The sequence below is a fragment of the Erythrolamprus reginae genome, chromosome 3 (assembly GCF_031021105.1).
Source record: "Erythrolamprus reginae isolate rEryReg1 chromosome 3, rEryReg1.hap1, whole genome shotgun sequence".
Taxonomy (NCBI): Eukaryota; Metazoa; Chordata; class Lepidosauria; order Squamata; family Dipsadidae; genus Erythrolamprus; species Erythrolamprus reginae.
This window is the reverse complement of record NC_091952.1, coordinates 51,530,272-51,539,391: the sequence shown is the minus strand read 5'-3', so window position 1 is coordinate 51,539,391 and position 9,120 is coordinate 51,530,272.

Genomic DNA, 9,120 nt, shown 5'->3' with positions numbered 1-9,120 from the left:
ATGATGAATTGAGGTTGCTCAACCTCCTGGCCCAGTCAAAACATAAAATTAAAAGGTTATGTTGGAGCTCAAGTGCAAGCAACACCACTGTAGGAAGGTCTGCCTCTTATTCCTGATACTAAAAGTGAACAGTCATTAAATAATTATGAGAAACATTAGTCACTATTTCTGCATGATCTTTAATTAAATCCAAATATTAAGCACCAATATCTATGTTTTAATTAATTATTATAGATGACTCCAATGTACTAAATTTAATGTTCAAATCACTGTTTCATTCTCTCCCCTCCCCCATTAATTATGAGTTTTCTCATCCATTCCCTACAGGGAAAAAAAGTCCCGGCCTATATGCCCTCTTAATTCAGTGCTAAATAATCAGATTTTATCTACATTAAGTAGGAAATCAAAGAAGGGAATCTCTTTCAAAATATTATACAAAGGATCAGATTTGCAGGCAGAGGAGTCAAGCAGTATATTGTATCTGTATTATTCTCCCCAAGTCCCTCTTACATTGCTTGTCAATAATCTTTCTCCCTAAACCTACCCCAAGATTTTTACTGAGATTTTGAAAATAAATGTCATTTTCTGCTGAGTATCTGATACTACATCATGCCAACATTTGGACTCCACTACATCATATCTGACACTAAATTTATAGGGTATTATATGCAGAGGGAAAATATTCTTGGAAGAGAATAGGTTATATTTTCCCTTAGAATAATCACTTCTTGAGTAATACATGATTTTGACATGTATTTGGTTTTTTCAGAATGCAGTGCAATATTTAGTAGAAACTTGCACATAAGCAGTAGGGATGTAGGGTGTCCCTTATTACACACACACACACACACAAACACAAACACACTACAGATACAGTAAAATTATATTCAGAATACACAGGCATAAACTAAGAGAAACCCATAAAATCCATAAAAACCAAATGATCCTAAATCACACCTTTCTCTTCATTTGCTATGTTTATTTTATTTTATTTTTCTGATTCTCCAATCCTTTTCTAGATATGAGGGTTTTTTTTAACCTGGTTGAAGCATTATGTATCCTCCATGATATATAAGAAAAGAATAAAAGCAAAATGAAATTTCTGTATTCTCTTTTTAAAGCTCTCCAGAAGGGAGTGCTCTCTTTCTGATCCTGATAATGAGAGATTTATTTATTTATTTATTTATTTATTTATGTATGTATGTATGTATGTATGTATGTATGTATGTATGTATGTATTTATTTATTTATATGCCGCCCCTCTCCAGAGACTCGGAGCAGCTAACAGCAACAATAAAACAGTGTACAATAGTAATCTAATATTAAAAACGATTAAAAACCCATTATTATAAAAACCAAACATACATACATACATACCATGCATAGAATTGTAAAGGCCTAGAGGGAAAGAGGATCTCAATTCCCCCATGCCTGACGGCAGAGATGGGTTTTAAGTAGCTTGCCAAAGGCAAGGAGAGTGGGGGCAATTCTAATCTCTGGGAGGAGTTGGTTCCAGAGGGCCGGGGCCGCCACAGAGAAGGCTCTTCCCCTGGGTCCCGCCAAGCCACATTGTTTAGTTGATGGGACCCAAAGAAGATCCTAGATGTTGCTGAACTCTGTGCACAGCCTTCGGAGCGAAACCCCCGACTCAAAAATCCTTTATTTTATGAATAAATCAAACTTTTTATTGATATAAGCACACATGATGAAAGCAGATTTTAAAAGACTCGGAGAAGGGAGGAACATTGAACAACGTTGAATCTCCACACCCCATTTCCCACAATCTTTTGCCTTTATACTGCCTGGAAGTGACATCACACCTCAAAGAGGCTGAGATTGTAAGCTAATACCTTTTACTATGTAACTTAATTTAATTTAATTTTAATTTATTAGATTTGTATGCCGCCCCTCTCCAAAGACTCCTCTCGCCTTCTCAATAATCTTCTATAGCGAGGGTTAAACCATTGATTTTCCACTCTCATGTCTTCCTCATCCTCCGACTGGGACAACTCCCCCATTGTCATATCATCCTCCTCTATTGGTTCCTCAGGCTCACTCAAGTCACTTTCTCCCGCACTCTCGCTCTCTGCTTCATCTGTCAACCCTCCTGGCCCAGGGTATCCAGAGGGTATCCAGAGGGGCCTGGTTCATCCTCCTCAGAATCTGATATGACCTGAGGTGGACAAAGAGCACTCACAACAACATAGAAACATAGAAACATAGAAGATTAATGGCAGAAAAAGACCTCATGGTCCATCTAGTCTGCCCTTATACTATTTCTTATATTTTATCTTAGGATGGGTATATGTTTATCCCAGGCATGTTTAAATTCAGTTACTGTGAATATACCAACCACGTCTGCTGGAAGTTTTTTCCAAGCATCTACTACTCTTTCAGTAAAATACTATTTTCTCACGTTACTTCTAATCTTTCCCCCAACTAACCTCAGATTTATATTTACATTTAACAGCTGGTATCCGCAGCTTGATGAGACATGTACAACGAATAGGCGCTTGGTCTCATCTCGCAATATACTTCCTAAATTGCTTCAACACATAGAAACATAGAAGACTGATGGCAGAAAAAGACTTCATGGTCCATCTAGTCTGCCCTTATACTATTTCCTGTATTTTATCTTACAATGGATATATGTTTATCCCAGGCATGTTTAAATTCAGTTACTGTGGATTTACCAACCACGTCTTCTGGAAGTTTGTTCCAAGGATCTACTACTCTTTCAGTGAAATAATATTTTCTCACGTTGCTTTTGATCTTTCCCCCAACTAACTTCAGATTGTGTCCCCTTGTTCTTGTGTTCACTTTCCTATTAAAGACACTTCCCTCCTGAACCTTATTTCACCCTTTAACATATTTAAATGTTTCGATCATGTCCCCCCTTTTCCTTCTGTCCTCCAGTCTAATGAAGATACTATTTAAGTTTTTTTAATGCTTTGGCACTGAACGAGGCCTTAGAACTGATCTTCAAAGTTGCACCCATTCATAATCAACGTTTGCTCCACAGCATTCATCTACAATTCCTCTCACCTGCACCCCACCAGCCCTTTCCTAGCTCTCACCCACAAGCTTGTTGCCTGAACTCTCCCCTTTTCCCATCTTACAGTCACACAAGGTTCTCACATGAAGACCCATATGGTTTTGGGATTATTGTGTACAATGGTAACCAGGTCGTCTGGGAGAGTTGTCACTAAGTGATGCGATCATGGAATATAGCATTTTACAACCACATTGCCCGAACATTCCAAGTGCCCAACTTTAAAGCTAAAGTTTTCTTATGGTTATTACACAGTGCAAAGTTATCAGTCTGCTTGTCATTATGCCAATGAGATATATTGGCCTCTCCCACTGTTGAAAGAGGCCCCTGACATGTTCTATACCAATCAAGCAAAGACTTATAACATGTGACTGCTGCTTTCCGTGTTTTTTCAGTGCTGTATGCAAAGTTGGAATGTCCTCTCCAGAACATGAGGTCTAGGTAGGTTGGTACAGAGCAGGGATAAGCAAAGTTGGCTCTTCTATGACATATGGGACTTCAACTCCCAGAATTCCTGAGCCAATCATGCTAGCTCAGGAATTCTGGGAGTTGAAGTCCATATGTCATAGAAGAGCCAACTTTGCCTGCCCCGGTATAGAGGACAGACTGTTATTCAAGCAGCAGATCCCCTCTCTCCACATAATTGAAATAATCCAATGGAACAGCACAGCCAATATGATTGATTCCAGCTGCATTGCAGGAATAATAATAATAATAATAATAATAATAATAATAATAACAACAACAACAACAACAACAACAACAGGCCATTAGAACAAATGCTGTCAAAGCCAGAATTGAAAAAACAACAGACGATCCAAAGTGCAGACTCTGTAAAGAAACAGATGAAACAATCAATCACATACTCAGCTGCTGCAAAAAGATCGCACAGACTGACTACAAGCATAGACATGATGCTGTGGCACAGATGATCCACTGGAACTTGTGCCGGAACTGCCATTTACCAGTGGCAAAGAACTGGTGGGATCATAAGCCCGAAAAAGTGGTTGAAAATGAGCAAGCAAAACTACTGTGGGACTTCCGACTTCAGACTGACCGAATTCTGAAGCATAACACACCAGACATTGTGATCATGGAGAAAAAGAAAGTATGGATCATCGACATCGCAATCCCAGGAGACAGCAGAATTGAGGAGAAGCAGCTAGAGAAATTAGTGAAATATGAAGATCTAAAAATCGAGCTGCAACGACTCTGGCATAAGCCAGTGAAAGTGATTCCAGTGGTACTTGGCACGCTGGGCGCAGTGCCAAAGGATCTCAGCTGACATTTGAAAACCATTGGAATTGACAAAATCTCCATCGGTCAATTGCAAAAGGCCACTTTACTGGGATCGGCAAACATAATTCAGCGCTACATCAAGCAGTCATAGGTGCTTGGGAAGCGCCCGACTGGTGATGAAATACAAAATCCAGGATAGTGATCTCGTTTGCTGTGTTGTACTGACATAGTAATAATAATAATAATAATAATAATAATAATAATAATAATAATAATAGTAGTAGTAGTAGTAGTAGTAATAGTAGTAATAGTAGTAGTAATAGTAATAGTAATTACAAAACACAAGAAAATGTCACTTTGGAAGTGTGTGTGTGTGTGTGTGTACATATTATTGTAATAAATGTAATAATATAGAAAATAACAGTTTAACCAAAAAAAACCAATATAACAAATTAAAAATTCACTCATATAAACAAGTGCCATTAGAGACCCATCACAGAACTTAAAACGCTGGACCAAATGGTATTTAAAGGTGGGCACCTGGAGTGAGACCACCCTACTCCATATAGTTAGCCTTAAAACTATCTTTACTATTACTAGTTTAAGCTTTTTACTACCGCAAGCCTTACTTTGCCCTGAACTGGATTATAAACTGCGTTTCTGAGAAATAAATTTTCCTCTTGGCTGTGTGTGTAATATGCAGTACACTTCACACAATGCCATATCATTCCTGTCTTTAAAAGAGTGCCTAATCAAAATGACAGGGATTGAAAAATAATAAATAAAAAACTGCCTCTATCACAGGGTTGTCATATCTTTAGTATAACAGGATCATTCCACTTTGAAAATACCACAATTGATTTATAAATCCACACCCCTTTCTTCCTAGATTGCTAGCAAATCGAACAGCTAACAGCATATTTGGATGATACAAGCTTGAAGTAAACTTTAGAGAGCTATTTCATTAAATAACATCTTGAGGTATTAATGTATGTGCCACAAAACGAAAGGAAGAAGAATGGAAAAACAAAAATGAGATAACAATGGTAAAAAAATATATTCCATAAGCTGAACCCCCATGGGTACTGTGACAAAAACAAAAGTACTGTACATTGTGATGCACTACTCTAAACCAAAGTGGCCAAATAACTCTGGCTGCTTCTGTACACAATACACACACTCATATGTGTGCAGCCTATTCTGGCTCAGGCAGGGAGGTTGCTATATAGTTTAGTTTAGTTTAGTTTAGTTTATTTAGATTTGTATGCCGCCCCTCTCCGAAGACTCGGGGCGGCTAACAACAATAAAAAACAATGTAAAAAATCTAATATTAAAAAGTAATCTAAAAAACCCCAATTTAAGAGACCAACCATACCAACAAACATACCATGTATAAATTCTATAAGCCTAGGGGGAAGGGAGAAAAAAAATTTCAATTCCCCCATGCCTGACAACAGAGGTGGGTTTTAAGGAGCTTGCAAAAGGCAAGGAGGGTGGGGGCAACTCTGATATCTGGGGGGAGCTGGTTCCAGAGGGTTGGGGCCGCCACAGAGAAGGCTCTTCTCCTGGGTCCCGCCAAATGACATTGTTTACTTGATGGGACCCGGAGAAGGCCAACTCTGTGGGACCTAACCGGTCGCTGGGATTCGTGCGGCAGGAGGCGGTCCCGGAGATATTCTGGTCCGGTGTCATGAAGGGCTTTATAGGTCATAACCAACACTTTGAATTGTGACCGGAAACCAATGCAGACTGTGGAGTGTTGGAGTAACATGGGCATGCCTTGGGAAGCCCATGATTGCTCTCGCAGCTGATGGCGAACCTATGGCGTGCTTGTCACAGATGGTACACTTGCCGCAGATGGCACGTAGAGCCATATTCAAGGCACGCGAGGCATTGCCCCAACAGCTCCAGCATGAATGCACATCCTGGCCAGCTGATTTCAGCTTTCCGGATAGGTGAGACTGTTTTCGCCCTCTCCTGGCTTCAGGAAAGCCTCCTTCAAAACTGCGTGCATGTGCCAAGCTGCGGAATACCAGGTCTGGGCTGCCCTGTCAGAGGGACGAAGTGAGGTAATGTCAGCCATTTCCTGGAGGCAGAGATGAAAAGGCCTGATGGAGCAGCTATGAAGGCACACTAACGTTAAGGGGCTGAGATGATGATGATGATGATGATGATGATGATGATGATGATGATGATAATAATAATAATAATAATAATAATGTTTATTATTATTTATTAGACTTTATGCTGCCACTCTCCAGAGACTCGGGGCAGCTCACAATAAAACAATAAACAATAAAAACAATATAGGTACAAATCTAATAATTAAAACTATGACTAAAACCCATTATCTTAAAAACAATCAATTACCCAATGATAAACACACATAACTCTTAATGGTCAGAAGGGGGGGCCATGTACTAATTGCCCCATGCCTGGTGACATAGATAGGTCTCAAGGCTCTTGTGGAAGGCGAGGAGGGTGGGGGCAGTTCGAATCTCTGGAGGGAGCTGATTCCAGAGGGCCGGGGCCATCATAGAGAAGGCTCTTCCCTTAGGCCCCGCCAGACGACATTGTCTGGTCGACGGGACCTGGAGAAGGCCAACCCTGTGGGACCTGATCTGCTGCTGGGATTTATACAGCAGAAGGCGGTCCCATAAGTAATCTGGTTCGGATAACTTACTGGTTGGGGTGCCAACAGGGCTGGAGTCAGTCTGCGAAGGAGTGACAGGCAAACTCCATTTTGGCTGAAACAACAGGTCATTGGGGTCCAGGTTTTTTTTGGGGGGGCAGCTCGATGAAAATGGTGGAGGTGCACAACGCCCCCACCCAACCTCCGCCAACGCCTGCTGCTCTGCCACCAGCCAAGTCAGGGAAGAAGCAATGGGGGGGGGGAGGTGGTGGCCCTATGTGCCTGAATTGGCTCCCAGCATTCCTCCTATGCAGCCTCGCCAACCCAGAAAATCAGTGGTAGCTGCAGCAGGAAGGGCAAGAGCTATACCAGCCTGCTCAGGTGCTCTCGCCCTTCTCTCGAGCTTCCCACATGTGCCCCATCTTCGTATCCACCCTCTTCCTTCTCCAAAAGGGACTCGCTCCATCCAGTGCACTCCAAACGGGCTTCCTATGTAGCCTCCATAGTGAATTATGCAACCCAACATTAATTGCACAAGGAGCTTGCCCACTGAGCTCTTAGAATCACCTGTTTTCTGCAGTGAATGAGTCGAAGGCACTAAAAGCTCTTCCCTTCTATCTGCATGCTGTTTATTACTGTCTCTTCGCCCCATTCTGCACCCAGGTAGCAGCCAGTGGTCCCAGGCGACTGGCCACTAGTGGCGTCGTTAGTCAGGGGGAAGGTGAAGAACCAGTAACAGAAATTTAACTTTTCATGCTCCCAGCCCCAGAAAAGAGGAGGTGCTCAGAAGAGATAAGAGGGCAGGTTCCTGGGTGGGCAAACACTGGGGTAGTTCAGCAAGGAGGCTATGTACAGAGACAGAAGGACCTGGGTGGGGACACTTCCTGCCAATTCAGTTGTGGTATTTTTCCCCCCCTTTCCAGACCAGTTCCAAACAAGATGCGCACAAAAGTCAGCAGCTCTTGTGCTGCCACCTCCACCGCTTGCTGGGAGCTGGTCTGGAAAGTAAAAACAAATGTTTAATAAAAACAAGCACAATCACAAAATAAATGCTACTGTACCCACTAGAGCAGAGCTGGGGAATTCTGGGAGTCTTTTACTTGTTTGTCTTTTGATATGTACCATGCTTGATAAAAGTAATTGCTATAATTACATTATTAAACTTCCAATACTTTGAGTCATTCTAATTTAACACTCATTTCTTTTCCTTCTTTTCTCTTCATCTAAGCCCATTTTTATAGAGATTCATTGTTAATAACCCAGATATTTTTTCCATTCAGAACTTCTCTGTGTTCGTATTCTTCACAAATTCTTTCAATCTTCCACTACCATCCTTCCAGAGTAATTATTTTGTTGTATGTTTGAATGCTTACCTTATATACAACAAACTCACCTTTTTCAAAGCAAATAATTATCATTCAGTAACTATTCTCATTCATTCAATCACTTTTTTCTACCTCTCTTCTTGTGAACCTATAGATTTACAACACCTTATAAAGTAACTTTTTTTTTTCGGGACAGCAATTTTTTCCTGAATTTATTCCTAGTTCTTTCATTATCACCATACACTGTATGTAACTGCAATATAATTCGCAATTCCTATTTTCAGAGATCTCTGCAACAATGTATATGACATAAATTCTTTCATTCCAACATATATTATTTGCCTTCCATCCATAATGAAATGCTCACCTTCACTCCCCTGTATAAATTCATTAATTCTACATCATAACCTTCATTTTTATCTATTGCATCTCCTTTCTCGTAATCTTCCATATATACAATGCATCTGGTTTTCTTTCTTGTATTTTGTTCAGTGCAAAATACAAGAAAGAAAACCAGATACATTGTATATATGGAAGATTACGAGAAAGGAGAAACCATTCAATATGGTTTTCGCCAACTGAGGCTTTCATAAAGTCCAAGTTTACTTTATTTTAGTTTACTGCTAAAATGTCCAAATAATAATTTTTTTAAAAAATGAGATTACAAAGACCATTTATAGTTTTGGACAGATTAATATTGGACAAAAGAATGACCATCCTCGTTGATACTTGCATTCCCTACGTTTTTACTATAAAATGCTTTACAGGTAAATATTTCTTCTATTAGACATTAATGATGATGATGATGATGATGATGATAGTAATGTAAGCTATGTAAGTAATCACAATAAGTTGTCCAGAGTCACTTTTTA